This window comes from Pavona decussata, unplaced genomic scaffold (genome assembly GCF_977016875.1).
Source record: "Pavona decussata unplaced genomic scaffold, jaPavDecu1.1 SCAFFOLD_8, whole genome shotgun sequence".
NCBI lineage: Eukaryota > Metazoa > Cnidaria > Anthozoa > Scleractinia > Agariciidae > Pavona > Pavona decussata.
The window spans coordinates 22,501-40,000 of NW_028145431.1; the positions used below are offsets into that span (position 1 = coordinate 22,501).

General features: G+C 38.2%; 1 pseudogene across 1 annotated transcript in view; it reads right to left on the reverse strand.

The window, feature by feature from the left end:
* Positions 1-8,639, reverse strand: part of LOC146488699 (chymotrypsinogen B-like) — a 13,651-nt pseudogene extending 5,012 nt beyond the window's left edge. Inside the window, exons 1-4 of the transcript XR_014865123.1 lie at positions 8,585-8,639; positions 7,546-7,741; positions 6,794-7,006; positions 6,258-6,421 (exon numbers count right to left, since the gene is read on the reverse strand). The product of XR_014865123.1 is annotated as a chymotrypsinogen B-like (transcript). The remainder of the gene's footprint in view (positions 1-6,257; positions 6,422-6,793; positions 7,007-7,545; positions 7,742-8,584) is intronic.
* Positions 8,640-17,500: the final 8,861 nt, after the last annotated feature.

A 17,500-nucleotide genomic window follows, 5' to 3' on the forward strand; every position in this document is an offset into this window, starting at 1 on the left:
TATTAAGAGCGGTTGTCAGTAACTTTCGAGAATCCGGCGACAGAAGCGAAAATTCGAATTTTTTTTTATTTGCCCCAAAAGACCCTTTTGGTGAACTATTTTCAAAAATAATATTCAAAAGTTCCAGCGAATTTTTATTTTGGCAAAAATTGGGAAAGTTCGAAATCGGCCAAAACGCGACCGATGGCCCGATTGAAAGTATGCAAATTAGTACATTTTTAAAACTCTCGTTCAAGACAAGGTAGCGTTTTCTCGAGTTGACACTTTCACAATCGTTTTTACATCCCTTTTGCTTGCGTCTAAACTATATTTTATCTCCACCTGAACATTCTTTCATTTAAAGTTGCCCACGTAAAGAATACAATGTTTGCTATTCCTTAGATAGAGTGATTTTTGCCATATTTCAGATGACCATATCATCAAGGGTATACAAATATACTGGTTATGAAATCACTCTTTTGAACGGGCAATTGTACTTATTTATCATGTCAAAATATTTAGTTTGGCCCGTGAAAAGCGAGCGCGCTAGGTCGAGATGTGTGGAATGCACTTTGACACAATTCGCCATTTCAGTACTTCATGTTCCTCCTGTTACTTTGCACTTATCAATACACTTCACGGAAGCTTTTAGATAAAAGCCAAGGTCTCTGTGTTCATTTCATGCTTTTATACACGTAAATAACTAGCTTCAAACTTGAGTGCTCCCCATATTAGCATTAGGTTATCAAATGATTCCTTTCAGGTAAAATTTTCGAGTTTATATTGAGCCGTTCAAGCGAGATGAAAGAGCCGTTCGCAGGGAAATAACTTGAAATCAGTGAAATTAATACCCTGTCTCTCATATCATGCTGCACTTCCAAACTACCGTTATTACTAAGCTAGAAAGTGTAAATGCTCCCTTTTTACGTGACCTAAAACAGAATTTGCCTAAAATATTACGAATAAAGTCCACCACAAGAAAAAACTGAAAAAAATCGCGCACCGACGTAAATGTAAACATCAGCCGTTTCTCGACTTGCTACATGGATGAAACGCGTCCGTTATTTTACCTCTGTATACATTTATGATCAGAAAGTAGAAACAAAAAATCTTCTCTATGCCCATCTGTATAAATGCACTCGCCAATCAGGCTTTGATTTTCTGTATGTTTGTCGAAAATACTGAAGAATAGTGCAACATAATAATTTGTTATTGACTACTTGACTCATTCAATCACAACCGGATACATGTAACACGACTGGAAACTAGATATAAAGAAATGCTCTTACTTGTCTGCAATCGTTACTCACATTATATCTGGCGATATCACATCCCCGAGGCAAGGCTGAAAATTGTCTCAAAATCCGCATATTAGAGATTCAAAGTTTTGGTTTCATTGCGTGACAAGTGAAATGTGATACACAAGCGCGCGAAAAGCACCGGAATAAATCGCCCTTGTGATGACAGTGCGAAAATGATTTTTGAAATTACAAGAAGAAATTGAGGCAAGTCAAGGTCTGCAAGGTATATTTAATGGACTGAAACAATAATCATGTAGTTTTCCTCTTCTGAGATTCACTCTGTATTGTCTGTGCCGGATTCTCATTGATAAAATAACATTACAGGAAAAGTAAAACCGAAGTTAATTTAAATCAAGTTAACAAATAAAGACCTTTTGAAACCTCAACGCAATATTTCAATACTATCCTCAAACAAAAAGCTATTATTTATATTAAGGAGAGTGAAGTTTGTCTTTCGCCATGGATCAACGCGCAAAAGTTGTGGATCAAGCTCAAAAGGTGCGCAATATTTGCAATGTGTTATACGGTTAATCAATGTAATAAGGACGTTCACCCAATCTCGTACCCAGAGTCTTCAGGCTTTTTGGTCAGCGGGACAACGCCGGGAAGACTCTGGGGACATCGAAAAAATTCAATTTTTTTGATTGGCTGTTCCGTAACGGTTTCCATTGTTTTACCGCAGAAATCCTGCGGTAATAAAATTCGATGTCCCCAGAGTCTTCCCGGCGTTGCCCCGCTGACCAAAAAGCCTGAAGACTCTGGGTACGAGATTGACATTCACCATGAATGGAACGAAAAAAAAACTTCTTTTTAGGTTAACTTGTTAAACCTCGCTTTAATGTCTGTTTGAGATGAGTCACTGATGGCGATAAAATGTTAACTGGAAATACACAACATTATTCCGCATTATTGGTTACGGAAGGGCTGATCAAATTTTAAGGTAAGAGTTTAACCTTAATTTATTTTCTAGCGCGCACTAGTCTCAAAGGATGAGGGGCACGACTGGTATTTCTCAGATTTTCGTGTTCGGTCTAAAAGACGGTGTTATCTCTTACGGGCCGTCACTGTGTAAGTCTGACGTTGTCATTGTTAAATCCTCCTTAAGCGTGCTCCAGAGTATCCACCATACGAACAGCCTTTGACAAGGCCAGTGAGAGTATCTTTTGAACCTGTGTACCATAGTCCAGTGATTGTTCAATTTATAGTGGTTTTTATATGGCATGGTTGAAGATATAACTTAATTACGAGTTCCACTTGGATTGGGTTAACCCGCAGTACATGCATTGACAATGACAACGATTCTTTGCTTTTCATTCCTCGGTCTCCCTTCGTCGTTAAAGGTTTCTGACTGTTCCAGTTCACACGAAGGCCTTACTTCTCTCGGTGGTGAGAGCATATAAAGACGAACGGAAAGTTTCAATCGTAAATCATAATTCCTCGAATAAAGTCAAGTAATGCATAGCAGTGGATTTCTGTTTAAAAAAATAGGGAAAGTCAGAGAAAGAAATAAAATGTTCTTTCACGCTCTCAGTTTCACTCAAACGAAAACACTTTACTTGCCCTAGCAACAACACTATTTCGTCCTGAATTTCTTTATAAGCCCGATCTTTTGTGCCTTGATAGGTGCAAGCGAACGTCCTTTTTGCACGGTGAGGGTAAAAGGCTGAAAGAGTTTGCGGAATGGCATGTGGCATGGTGTGCGGAATGGCATAATTATGCGAAATACGATTTACGCGGGGAATAAATTATCTGAAGAGCGCAGCCAGTTTTCGCGCCAATTTTATAAGAGCAGCAGCTTTTTTGATGCTGCGGACTCTTACTAAATATCCCGCTAGATATTAACGAAAATTCGAGGATTTGAGCGTCTGATTGTTGATTTGGAAGAAGTGAGGGTAAAAAAAGCGATGAAAACTGTTTATAGTTTTTGCATTCAAGGAACTATGAGTAAATCCGTAGTAAATTAAATTTCATGCTCACTTTACTCCATGCGACTTCGGTTGACAAAAATAATGTGGCAGCGTGAAGCCTTCTCAGGACAAAGATTGATCCTTTACCGAGGGAAAATAATAAACACTTTTCTTTTTTTTAAACCCTCGGTAAAAGATCAATTCTCATACCCTGTATGCTCGATGATTCATTTATCATGAGCGAGAAAATGAACAACAATTTGACCAAAATGCATTTGTGATAAGAATAGTTTCAAAACCTTTCACACAATCAGCGTCGATAATTAGACACCATACTTGTCATCTGCTTTTTTGCTCTAGGGCTTTTTCGCCTTTAAATCTCATTTTAGGTTGGGACGTCTGGCACTGAAAGACCTTAATTAAAGACGGATATGTTTAGTTCGATAACGCGTAACTGAACTATAGCTACCTGAATCGCCGTATTGAATAGCTAGGTAGCTAGCTCAGCAGCTCAACAGTGACTTGCGTACTCGTCGCTCGACGAAAATGTAAGGTGAGAAAAAGTAGAACATATTTTTCCCATAAGTTGTACAAATTGTAACCGTCAAAGAGTCTGATAAAATGACCGAGTTTAAATTTAAAATTTCTCACATAATAGTTTTGGCCTTAGACCGATGTTATTTCTCCAGTCTGGTGTTGCTTTTTGTCTAGGCTACTCGCTACCACATTCTTTTTGTCAACTAGAAATTTAATTTATTCTTAGTTCCTTGAATGGGAAACTTCATCGATTTCTTCACTCTAACTTCCTAACCAGCGATCAGACATGTTCTATCCCAGGCGTATATTTTCTAATCCTCGATCTGTTGTTTGGTTGTTTAATGGTCTGCAACATCGGAAAAACTGCTGCTCTTATAAAATTGGCGCGAAAACAGGATGCGCTCCTCAGTTAATTTATTCCCCGCGTAAATCGTATTTCGCATAATTATGCCATTCCGCACGCCATGCCACATGCCATTCCGCAAACTCTTTCAGCCTTTTACCCTCACCGCTTTTTGCATTGATTAAGCGTAACACATTACAAATCTTGCGCAATTTTTGAGCTTGATCCGCACGGAGAGGTGCCATGGCGAAAAAAAAAACTTCACTCTCCTCCAAACTTTTTGTTTGAGGATAGTATTGAAATACCGCATTGAGGTCTCGAAAGCTCTTGATTTGTTTACTTTCATTTCAGTTAATTTCGGCTTTATTTTGAGGAAAATGAAGGTTGTTGTTGTTGTTGATGATGACAATTCGGTACAATACCCAGGAGGGGGAGGGGGGGGGGGGGGGTGGGGGGAGAGGAGGAAACATGATTTTCGTTTCAATCCGGCAATCAAATATACCTTGCAGACCTTGACTTGCCTCAATTTCTTCTTGTAATTTCAAAAATCATTTTCGCACTGTCATCACAAGGGCGAATCTTGACATTGTTTATTCCGGTGCTTTTCGCGCGCTTGTGTATCACATTTCACTTGTCACGCAATGAAAGTTGTTGCGTTGTTCAAAACTTTGAATCTCTAATATGCGGATTTTGAGACAGTTTTCAGCCTTGCCTCGGGGATGTGATATCGCCAGATATAATGTGAGTAACGATTGCAGACAAGTAAGAGCATTTCTTTATATCTAGTTTCCAGTCGTGTTACATGTATCCGGTTGTGATTGAATGAGTCAAGTAGTCAGTAACAAATTATTATGTTGCACTATTCTTCAGTATTTTCGACAAACATACAGAAAATCAAAGCCTGATTGGCGAGTGCATTTATACAGATGGGCATAGAGAAGATTTTTTGTTTCTACTTTCTGATCATAAATGTATACAGAGGTAAAATAACGGACGCGTTTCATCCATGTAGCAAGTCGAGAAACGGCTGATGATTACATTTACGTCGGTGCGCGATTTTTTCAGTTTTTTCTTGTGGTGGACTTTATTCGTAATATTTTTAGGCAAATTCTGTTTTAGGTCACGTAAAAAGGGAGCATTTACACTTTCTAGCTTAGTAATAACGGTAGTTTGGAAGTGCAGCATGATATGAGAGACAGGGTATTAATTTTACTGATTTCAAGTTATTTCCCTGCGAACGGCTCTTTCATCTCGCTTGAACGGCTCAATATAAACTCGAAAATTTTACCTGAAAGGAATCATTTGATAACCTAATGCTAATATGGGGAGCACTCAAGTTTGAAGCTAGTTATTTACGTGTATAAAAGCATGAAATGAACACAGAGACCTTGGCTTTTATCTAAAAGCTTCCGTGAAGTGTATTGATAAGTGCATAGTAACAGGAGGAACATGAAGTACTGAAATGGCGAATTGTGTCAAAGTGCATTCCACACATCTCGACCTAGCGCGCTCGCTTTTCACGGGCCAAACTAAATATGTTAACATGATAAATAAGAACAATTGCCCGTTCAAAAAAGTGATTTCATTACCAGTATATTTGTATACCCTTGATGATATGGTCATCTGAAATATGGCAAAAATCACTCCATCTAAGGAATAGCAAACATTGTATTCTTTACGTGGGCAACTTTAAATGAAAGATTGTTCAGGTGGAGATAAAATATAGTTTAGAAGCAAGCAAAAGGGATGTAAAAACGATTGTGAAAGTGTCAACTCGAGAAAACGCTACCTTGTCTTGAACGAGAGTTTTAAAAATGTACTAATTTGCATAATTTCAATCGGGCCATCGGTCGCGTTTTGGCCGATTTCGAACTTTCCCAATTTTTGCCAAAATAAAAATTCGCTAGAACTTTTGAATATTATTTTTGAAAATAGTTCACCAAAAGGGTCTTTTGGGGCAAATAAAAAAAAATTCGAATTTTCGCTTCTGTCGCCGGATTCTCGAAAGTTACTGACAACCGCTCTTAATATGTTAATTTTCAGCTCTAGCCTATTTAAATATCCGCGTTCACAAACTGATTTTTTCTCTTGATAATGGAGTCAAGATGACTCCGAAACGTCTTAAATCTCTCTGTAATTTTTAACTGAAACTGTCTAGATTTTAGAAATCGTGATTTTATTTTTATTTACCTGACATCCACCTTTGCCTTTACCCCCTGCACATATCATTTCTCTTTCAACAACCGGAAGGAGTGGTCCATTTTTTTTACTGCAGGCACTTTGAGAAGCAACAGGTATCTTTGCCTGCTGGAGAACATCAGCCAGATCCCCTTGATTTACAGTTCGTCCCCAACCTTAATAATAATAAATAAATAAATAAATAAATAAATAGATAAATAATAAATAAACGAATAAATAATTAATTAAATGAAAAGGCAAAGCCGCGTTCATGTGCATGAATCCAAAGCTGATACGGCTGGGAAGACACAACCATATTATAATGGTACCCGAAGAAAGGCTATGCTTTAAACTAATCAGTGTAGGCTTTGTGTTCTGCGGGAGGGTACTGTACCATTGAATGGTTTTCTGTGTTCTAACATAGTAAAAAACGCAGCTAAGACTGCCAAGAAATTAAATAAACAGAACGCATTGCTCACGAATTTCTCTCTATCTCACGCAGTGAGTCTAAGTTAGAGATTATTAAACACATACTTTGATTTATGTACCTGTAATGAAGCACTGTGTTCCTGGTCTGGCCCTGCTGCCACCTTTTGGCAAACACACAGTGTTCACCTTTTTACTTGGCTTAATTTTCCCACGGAGTTGAATGAGGGCAATGTCATTCCTGAACGTGTTTTGCACAAAATTCCTATTTCTGGTGAGCTTTCGCAGACGGAAGGTCTTCTGGACAGGTGTTTTTTTACTTAGACGGTGTGCGCCTGTGGAATAAAGGAAACAACATTAATACGTGAAGAGCAGTGATTATAAAATGAAAGATAACTTGTGTATCACAGAATGTTGAGAAAGGAAGTGATAGAAAGGGTGCAAAATCATCGTGGGCACTGATAAAATAATATTCGAACCACATGTAGTCGCCTTTCATGGCCATAAATAAAGTTTTTTAAACATTTGAAATATTACTTGACGTCTGCTTTTGAGGGCCAATATAACAAATGTTTCAAAAGACCTCCCAAAGTTTATGAGGAGAAGGAAACGATTGCAAACTTTATATTAAAACTCTTGTGAAGTTGGTAAAAAGGGATTCCTGTGAATAAAATGATTTGAATTATCGATCGGTCAGAAATATTAACTCCTTCTCGTTAAAGCACGTTTCTACATTTTACGGGAAGTTGAAGGCTTCTATCAGTACAGGTAAAGCGGTTTTTCTTTTTGGTTAACTCCAAAAGTGTTCGAGGAAAGTTGTGCGGCTAGCTCACGTTTTATTGAAATATATTCAAATTTGTTAACAAACACTTACCCACAACGATTGTGACTCTGCGAAGATCCGTGATAAAGCGGAAGCAGTGGGCTGCAGTGAGAACCAAGTCCCTTCCTATAAGTGATCCTCCACAAAAGTGGTCCGTTGAATTGGAGAGAAACTTGCCAAGGCCAGGCGTTTTCACGGGCATTTTCACCATTTACAACCCTGGCAGAAAATGACTTCCTTCCACAACCTTGAAAATTCAAATACAGCAAAATAAATGATATACGTTTGATCCCATGCCAACATGAGAAACTAGATGTGCATCACTGACTGTATAATTGTAAAATGACTATTACTGGATCTCGGTTGACGAAGCTCTCCTGCATCATCAGTATTGAGAATGTTGTATTTATAATGTATTGTTTGTCCCATGATTCTGGTTTAATGGACTTAGTTCCCACGAGTCTCCTGTAGCTCAGTGGTAGAGAATCGGAACAAGTAATCGTAAGGTCTTAGGTTCGACTCCTGATAGGGGCACTCTGATTTTTTTTTCCGAGTGTGCCTGTTTCACTTATTGAATAATAAATCATTCTCATTAATTCACCAGGCTTAAAATATTCCATCACACTTATTCCATCAATCTTCTTTATGGGTATTTACCAGTGGTAGACGTTTTACAGGCTTTTTTTATATAAATGTGGTATAAATTATACTTGAATGAATAACTACTATGTATTCGAATTGCCTGTCTCAGCAAAGCAGATCAGCAAAATTAACAAGGGGCATCGAATTTTTTTTTAATACAGTCGATTGAGCCTTTTTTTTTTTTTTTTTTTTCCTTATTTTGCCTGTTTTTAGGGTAAAGTAGGTAGTTCTGAGGAAAATTTTCGGTTTCAACTAGGGAGTAAATTGACAATGAAAATATATCCGCCTTAAACAGCTATTCCTGACACATAACATGGAATCATATTTGGCCGAGAACTTATTGTTAAGTGAAAATGTTCTCAGTGTTCTGTAAGAGAGCGCCCATTTAACGACCAAGCAATTTTTCACACAGGCTTATATTGGGAATTTTGCGTTTTGTGAAACTTACCTTGAGAGCTTGAAACTTCAAGCAGCAAAAGAGCGACCACTATACACAGATACATCTTGAGTGGAATTTCTCCAAATATGAATACAAGGCAAGACTGGCATCTCTTTTATGCGTTGAAGTATTGGATTAGGTGCAAGCCATCTGGAGTTCTTTCCCAAATACTACTTATGGTTGTGGTAGGCGTTAAGTGTCCCATGCTTCAGCTGCCATATGGTTTTCTCTTTTGCTTTCATATCAAGTTTTCACCGTTTAATTTGTTAATTTTTTCCCTTGTTCGATAAACCTTTGATGCATGCCCATCTCATTATGTCCTGAACATTGAAGCTAAGTTTTATTTAGCCAAAGTGTTTTTTTTTTTGTTTTTTTACCACGTTAAGATTTATTCGAAGCCAATTGTTTACATTTCATTGTTTGCTGTAGGGATATTGGCTTAAATAAACATGAAAACGTTATGACTGTGAACAATAGTTTGAAAGTATGTCACTTTCTCAAGTATCAAATGACCTCCGCTGTTTCCAAATCCTGTGCATTGTGGGCGTATTTTATAAATTTTTATATTATTGTTGATGCAGGATATTTGCTGACGAAATTATATTTCTACAACTGAGGCCTTCCCGTCCGAAATTGTGTGACTTGTTTCCGATAGCACGCCATGGGAAAAAAAGAAAGAAAGATCATCTATTTTATTCGAAGTATAAAATGAAAGAACTTCAACGGCTTTTTGGTCATGACTCAGTTGAACTGCTAGACATGTAAAATCAACTCAGCCATTCTTCTTGGAGAAAGTCTCTTGTTTATATTTATAATGAGGCTCAATTCAATGGAAATTGACATTGATTTTTTTTTTTTCATAAAAATTTATACCTTTTTTTTGTGTCATACATAAGAAATGTACTAGCGAGTAAACCAGTGCCATACCTAAGTGCGGATTCTGCAGCGTGCATAAAAGTGACCGAAATTATTTATTATTGTGAAAGCAATCGCAAATCATCCTGGTAGTGTGTAATAATATATAAAATAATAAAAATAAATATACTAAACAACCTTTATTTAACTACGGCAGTATTTATAGCACAAGTGCTAGTGGGGCCTAACATTAAACTTCACAAAGAAATAATCCGAGTGCCCCTATGAGGAGTCGAACTTAAGACATTTTGATTACTAGTTCGGATGCTCTACCACTGAGCTATAGGAGACTCGTGAGAGCTAAGGCCATTAAACTAGGTTCATGGGACAAACAATACATAATAAATACAACATTCTCAATACTGATGATGTAGGAGAGCTTCATCAACCGAGCTCCAGTAATAATCACTTTAACAGTTATACCATTACTGATGCACATATAGTTTCTGATGTTGGCATGGAATCAAAAGTGTGTCATTTATTTTGCTGCGTTTGAATTCTCAAGGTTGTGGAAGGAAGTCGTTTTCTGCCACGGTTGTAAATGGTGAAAATGCCTCTCCAAACTCCTGGCCTTGGCAGGTTTCTCTATCGATCTTAGATTCAACGGCAACCACTTTTGTAGAGGATCACTTATCGGAAGGGACTTGGTTCTCACTGCAGCCCACTGCTTCCGCTTTATCACGGATCTTCGCAGCGTCACAATCGTTGTGGGAAAGTGTTTCTTAGAAATTTTGAGGATATTTCAATTGAACATGTGAGCTAAGCCACACGACTTTCCTCCAACATATTCGCATTTAACCAAAAGAAAAAGCGCTTTATCGGCATTTATAGAAGCCATCACATTCTCATGATAAAAAGTAGAAACGTGCTTTAATGTAAGTATTTTGTGTGTGTGTGTGTGTGTTTGTAAATGAAGGCGATTTAATCAAAATAAACATGACAAAGTTATATGACTGTCAACAGCAGTTTGAAGGCATGTCTCGTTCTCAAGTATCAGATCGATGGCCTCCGCGGTTTCCAAATCCTTTGCATTATGGGCGTATTTTATAAATTTTTATTTTATTGTTGATGCAGGATATTTGCTGATGAAATGATATCTCCACAACTGATGTCTTCTGTCTGAAATTATGATTTGTTTCCGATTGCACGGGAAGATCCTCTATTTTATTTGAAGTATAAAATGAAAGAACTTCAACAACGTTTTAGTGATAACTTAGTTGAACTACTAGACATGTAAAATCAACATCAGAAATTTTTCCTGGAGAAGTCTCTTGCTTTTATTTATAATGCGGCTCAATTAAATGCAAGTTGACATTGAGTTGTTTTTTTTTTTTTTTCATAAAAATTTACACCTTTTTGTATTCTACATAAGAAATGTACTAGCGAGTAGACCAGTGCCATACCTAAGTGCGAAATCAGCGTGATAAATATGATTCAAATTATTTCTTATCGTGAAAGCAGTCATTGGTTATTGTGGTAATATTAAAAAAATAAGTGATAAAAAATAAATAAACTAAATAACCTTTATTTAACTTCGGAAGTGTTTATAGCATAAGTGCTATTGGGGCCGAGCATTAAACTTCACAAAGAAATAATTTAAATTGATAAGAACATGGCTAAAAATCCTAACTGGCAGGAGGCAGACCAGCTGGCTATTTACAAGCGCGCCCTAAAAGTTGAAATCGCGGCGACCAAGGAACAACTCCAGCAAGCGGTCAGAGCGGGACTTGAATCCGAGATCTCCGGATTTCAAGTCCAGCGCCCTAACTACTCGATTACACTGCCTCTCTGCCTCTTCTCTCTCGGATTTCTTTCTTTTTTATTTTATTTATTAGGAGACTGCGAAATTCACTCTCGTGTTATTTTTTTTTATTCCGTTTTCTTTGTGTCCCCTTCCATAGGGACCTTTTATTCCTCAGGACTGCTGCCTGTCGTGACCAGAAGGGAAAATCTTAACCAATCCCTATAACCTGCCTTTAAGGAAGGGTTCCTGATCCGGCCGGGCTAGTGGGGTTTACCCTCTTCCACGCTGCGTTGCCATTTACAACCCGTTTCTTTTTCTTTTTCCTTTTTTTTTTTTTTTTTTTCGTCTCAGGCATCAACCTTGGATTCCTCCTGCGGTCAAACTTCTATCAATCAAGGGCCTCCTTTGCAAAGTTACCTAAATGAAACCCGTTAGTTGGGCCGGACCTCTTCAGTCATTCGGCGGACTTGGTATCCCCTCAGCGATGTCAGTTATTATTAAGGCAGATTTTTCCTTTTCTCTTTTCCCTTTTACTTTACATTTTAGTCAAGTTCAGAGGAACAGGGTTTTCTGAGTTTTGGAGAAAGTACGTACATTTTCTAAAGATGTTTTGAGGGACTTTTGCTGTTTATTGGGGTTATACGGGGGCTTCATGCATAATTTTCTATTGTATAAGAGCAGAGGTCGAGGGAAAAATCTTGCCTCCCCTTTTCTTAATTCATCAAAGGCAGCGAGTGGTTGTAATGACAATGAAAATGGTTTATTATTCTTTCTAATTCGGACGGGACAAGAGAGAAACAGACGGAAGCATGCAGAAAGACAGGTACAGCTAATAAAAGTAAGGTAGCTTATTTAAAAAAAAAAAAAAAAAAAAAAGAAGAAGAAGAAGCGACAAAAGTTTATTCCAAGCTATCAGCTACACAAATACACAAACTTTAATGAAAAATGCAAATTTAAATCTAAAAGGCCAAATATGGAGTCTAGTGCTACAGGCTACCTTGAGTCTTTCAGTCGTGAAGCTGCTCTTTAACGTACAAGTTAGGCTTCAGTAACCGTTCTCTGGACGGACAACCCTTTAAATTTGGTTACAATAGACGTAGCCCCGCCAGACTTTACATGCACTGAATAGATGACTATATCGAAAAATTTACTTTAACACTCTCCATATACATAGTTCCTACTCAGAAAGTCCAGTGGTAACATAATCGGGAAAAGTTGTAACATAACAGTTTTGGATGTTGAGAAGCTCCTTCGAGCGGAAGAGAACTGCAAAAGATAGAACTCACATCGTGACAAATGTAAAGTCTTTGTGAGTGGCATTCTCGTGGTCGTACTTATTAACTATACACTTTTAAGTGCATTGTGTTGTTTTAAGTGAATTAGTTAATACTAATTCTATCGAAGGCTGTTCCTCTTTTGTGATCGGTTCAAGTCTTGATCGTATCTTGGCTTCAACTAAATTCGTGCAAAGTCCAGCATCTAATGGGTTATTATCTAAGGGCACAAAGCTTTGAGTCCATTTGAGGGCAACATGAGCCATATATAGCAACTGCAAATATTCTCTTCTTATCCAGTAAATGCCATAAATACAAAGAGTAAATGGGTGACTTTAGCAGGCAAGGAGCATGGCAGTCCGGCAACCTTCCGGGAAGGACACGGTTCCCTAAGATCTCAGCTGGGCAAACAGTTCATATGACAACGGGTTTCAGTGGCGCCGCAGATCTTGATCCCCAAACAGGAGACTGAAGCAAAACCTGCGGAAAAAAAAATGAACAATAACCAAATGAAAAATAAAATAATAAAAATAAAAAAATACCCATGCAGAAAAAAATATAATAAGTCCATCGGCTATTCATATATATGTAAAACCAATCTCAAACATACGCGAGGAGTGCAATCATCCCCAGCTCGAATTCATAAATTATACTCAAAACACAACGTCCGCCCATCTGCGACATACTTCAAGTGCAGTTCATTGGCCCTCGTCTCTATCACAACAGCTGAAAAGTGTGAACTACCCATCGGCAACAGCACTACAAGGGCAACAGAATGCTTTCTCAGTGCTAACATAACAGTTGAAAAATCATGAACTAATTTGCGCCCAACGATCAGCACCCCGAATGCAACTCAATGTGCCCTCAGCTCTGCGCTGACATAAATGTCGAAAAATAAAATCCTCTGCCACTTAGGATAAACTGCCACAAATACGACAGCATTAATTTAACCTTTCCAGTGGCTGGACCAAATAATTGATCGTGGATATGCACAATTGTTTTGCTGATTTACCTTTCCGCTTGCTGGTCGTCAGTTCAATCATCTTTTTTTTTTCAGAGGCGGCCGGCGAATTGCCGGCTCAACTCTTGTATTTCTTTAAATGAAGCCTTGCGGTCAACAACCTTCAGAGCTTCGACTTCGGAAGCTTTTTTAAACATTTGATTTTCTCGCCGTGAATGGTGTCCTCGACCCAGGTCTTAATCGGTCACGCTGGTCATCGTCCATAGACTCGTCGATATTCCACTGGATTCTTCTTCGCCTTTTTGCCCAATGCGTGCCAAGCTTGGTTATTTCAAAGTTCAACTTTTTCTCGCCAGGTTCACCGTTCTCCTTACACAATCGTTCCGGCACCGTAAAGCAGTTGAACGTTCAACTTCACTCTTGTCTTTCTTTTTGTTCTCTCGAGTCAAACCAATACAAAAGGCAGAGCTTTCACGTCTGGGCCGCCTGTCGCGCTGCTGACCTACAGTCAAGGACAACAGATGTTGGGACAAATGTTACAAATTGCTCCTATTAACTGCAAGTTAGTGCTGATAGCATGTTTTGGTCTTAAATAGGTTTAGGATTTGGAGAACCCCACGGCACACCCCAACCAAAATTTCCGAGGAGTAACCACCCCCCCTGGGTCACAAATCTCGCTTATGTTTTGGGAGGAATTTTACTTTACGTTTACACAAATTTGTTTTGGGGTTATCGGCAGCGGGTTTTCTGCAGCTTCTCCTCTTACCGGTGGTGTTCGTGGAGCTGGCATAGTTAGCTTTCAAGCAACGGCCGGTGTTGATCTTTACTTGATGGTCCGGGCTTGATGGCCGTCGTTGGTGGAAACGTGTACAACGTGTAATCGTTTCATGTTCAACAGACAAAGCATTAAATTCAAGGCCAGTTACAAATTCTTTTAAATGACTAAAACGAAGGTCCTTTTGAAACTAAATCTTCTGAGTTTGTTGCCGAAACAAAACAGCGAGAAGACCAAACGATAAAGGCCCGACAACTTCAAAATCTGACACAGCTTTGCCGTCAAACATGGCTTCGTCGGCTAGTCGAAAGGTAGCTCTTTTCACCATTTTAAAACCTTCAAGGAAAATTTGAACTACAGAGCTTTTCCGGAAAGATTGACGTGGTCTACCGCCACAAACACTGGTAGTTAATTAATACACACAGCTCATCGCTGATAACACGAGAAAAGGACGAGAAGCCCTTTCTAGGTGCCCGGCATCCTGTTTAAAACCGGTATAAGCAACAGGTAAACGGAATTTGGAGTCTTTTATTCAGATCAAAGAATGATCATGTTACTGCATTTACCACTCAATGTAATAACTTGATCTCAAAAGTTTGACAGGTTACAGCGTCATTTTACAATGTTTACCAGGACTGTGTTAGGAGCGATGATAAGTTGATGTCCTAAACTTTGACACATTTTCACACTTACCCAATACATCTAAATGAAAACCAGCGTGAAATGATACTTACAGTAAAAATCATATCCGTCCTTTCATGTATAATAATAATAATAATAATAATAATAATAATAATAATAATAATAATAATAATAATAATAATAATAATAATAATAATAATAATAATAATAATAACAATAATAATAATAGTAATAATAACTACTTATATAGCGCTTATCCAGTTCTGTTCTAAGCGCTTTACAAAGTTTTAAAAAATCATATCTGTTTAAAATAATTCGAAAAAAGATGAGTCTTAAGTTTATGTTTAAAAAGATTTAAATTGTCACAAGAACGGATTTCGACATGTAGTTTGTTCCAGAGTTCTGGGGCCGAAACAGCAAAAGCTCTGGAGCCATACGACTTTAGATTATAGTTGACATGACACAGGCGAAATGCGTACGACGACCGGAGCGTTCTTGAAGTTGAATAGCGTCGTATCAGGTCTTGTATGTAGATGGGGGACCGTTGGTGAAGAGCTTTGTGGGTGAGCAGAAGTATTTTGAATTTAATTCGCTGGAAGCCAGTGGAGGTCGAATAAAATAGGGGTTATGTGGTCATACTTGGGACAGCCTGTGAACAGTCGAGCCGCGGCATTCTGTACTGACTGAAGCTGTTTAATGACATATTTCGGAACATTGTATAAAAGAGAGTTACAGTGATCCAAATTGGAGGTTATTAAAGCGTGGACTAGAGTCTCAGTGGTTTTAGCCAACCTATAGGAGATAACAAAATAGAAATGAAACGGTAGAAAAGCAAGAACCAATTTCCGTTCTTTAAATTCATCAATAATAGACCGACAATAAACTAGACGTATGCTTGCACTTGTTTAGGTCTCGGTTTGGATGTTGGAATGGAAGCAGTTTGATAGACGGGTCGGGGTGTAATCGAGATTAAAGGAAAAGGGTACTCGTTGTGATATAAGCAGGGCCAGGCACATTTTTGTTTTGTTTTATGTTAACACAAACGGCTATACTTCGTTACCATTGTCAACTCAACTTTGCTACATATGCGGCTTGCTCATTTAGTAATAGTAGAAGAAGAAGAAGAAGAAGAAGAAGAAGAAGAAGAAGAAGAAGAAGAAGAAGAAGAAGAAGAAGAAGAAGAAGAAGAAGAAGAAGAAGAAGAAGAAGAATTAGTAGTAGTAATAGTAGTAGTAGTAGTAGTAGTAGTAGTAGTAGTAGTAGTAGTAGTAGTAGTAGTAGTAGTAGTAGTAGTAGTAGTAGCAGCAGCAGCAGTAGTAGTAGTAGTAGTAGTAGTAGTAGTAGTAGTAGTAGTAGTAGTAGTAGTAGTAGTAGTAGTAGTAGTAGTAGTAGTAGTAGTAGTAGTAGTAGTAGTAGTAGTAGTAAGAGTAGTAGTAGTAGTAGTAGTAGTAGTAGTAGTAGTAGTAGTAGTAGTAGTAGTAGTAGTAGTAGTAGTAGTAGTAGTAGTAGTAGTAGTAGTAGTAGTAGTAGTAGTAGTAGTAGTAGTAGTAGTAGAGTCACAACACAACACCAATTAAGAACCTTGTAGTCCTCAAGACTAAAATCAATACAAGTTAATTAAAAAAAGGCAGATTTATAGACACTGTACAAAATCAGGTTACATATGGTCTACTTCTCTGTAGAGAGCCAAATTGGTGGTGGTGGTAGTGGTGAGGAGAGTGGGTTGGAGGGGAGGATGTCTTCGGCTTGCAAGTGAATTGCGTTTTTTTTTTTTTTAATCGCGATTCCGCGTGCGACATGTTTCGCATTGTCGATTGAATTCCATATTACTGGACACACTGCTTCCTCTACGAGATAGCTAAGACATTATCCAGGCCAAAGAATGATCATCATTTCTGTTGTTGTCAGTGTTGTTCTTTAACCCGCGTATGCCGCATTCTTTATTACGCCGAGGGGAAATGCGAGGTGTCAGAGATAAAGAACTATACGCTACTTAACTTATTATGGCACAGTTCACACGAAAAGAGTTCCCTTCAATAGGTAGATGTAACCTTATAGCGACAGATTACTCCTTTAGGGAGCTAGTCTCAATTTTCTGAACAACACAGGCTATTCTGTAAGGGAATCTGTTGGCTTGATTTTTTTATTTTTGTTTTGTTCTCTCTTACAACAGGAAAGGATAGCAGACAAACGCTCTCGGAAAGGATAACGAAACGGCTTCATGCAGACAAACGCTTTCGTTCCTTTCCTTTGCTTGTGCCTCTTGCGAGATGTCCATTGTATAAATACATTTTGCGTTCGTTACACATTATTTACTTTTATTTCTTTTATTTCAGAAACTTCTTGATAACAGGCGGCAGTGAGGCATAGAGTTTTAAAAATTTGTATTTTATGTACCTGTTATGAAGCACTGTGTTCCTTGTCTGACCTTGCTACCCTGTCTTGGCAAACACACAAGGTTCACCTTCCTGCTTGGCCTAACATTCGTCTTAAGTTGGAGAAGAGCAATGTCATTCTCCAATGTCCTTGTATTGAACCTTTCATGCCTTTTCACTCTTCTGACTCTGATAGCCCTCTGACCCCTTGTTCCTCGTTAAGATCGTGTCCACCTGTG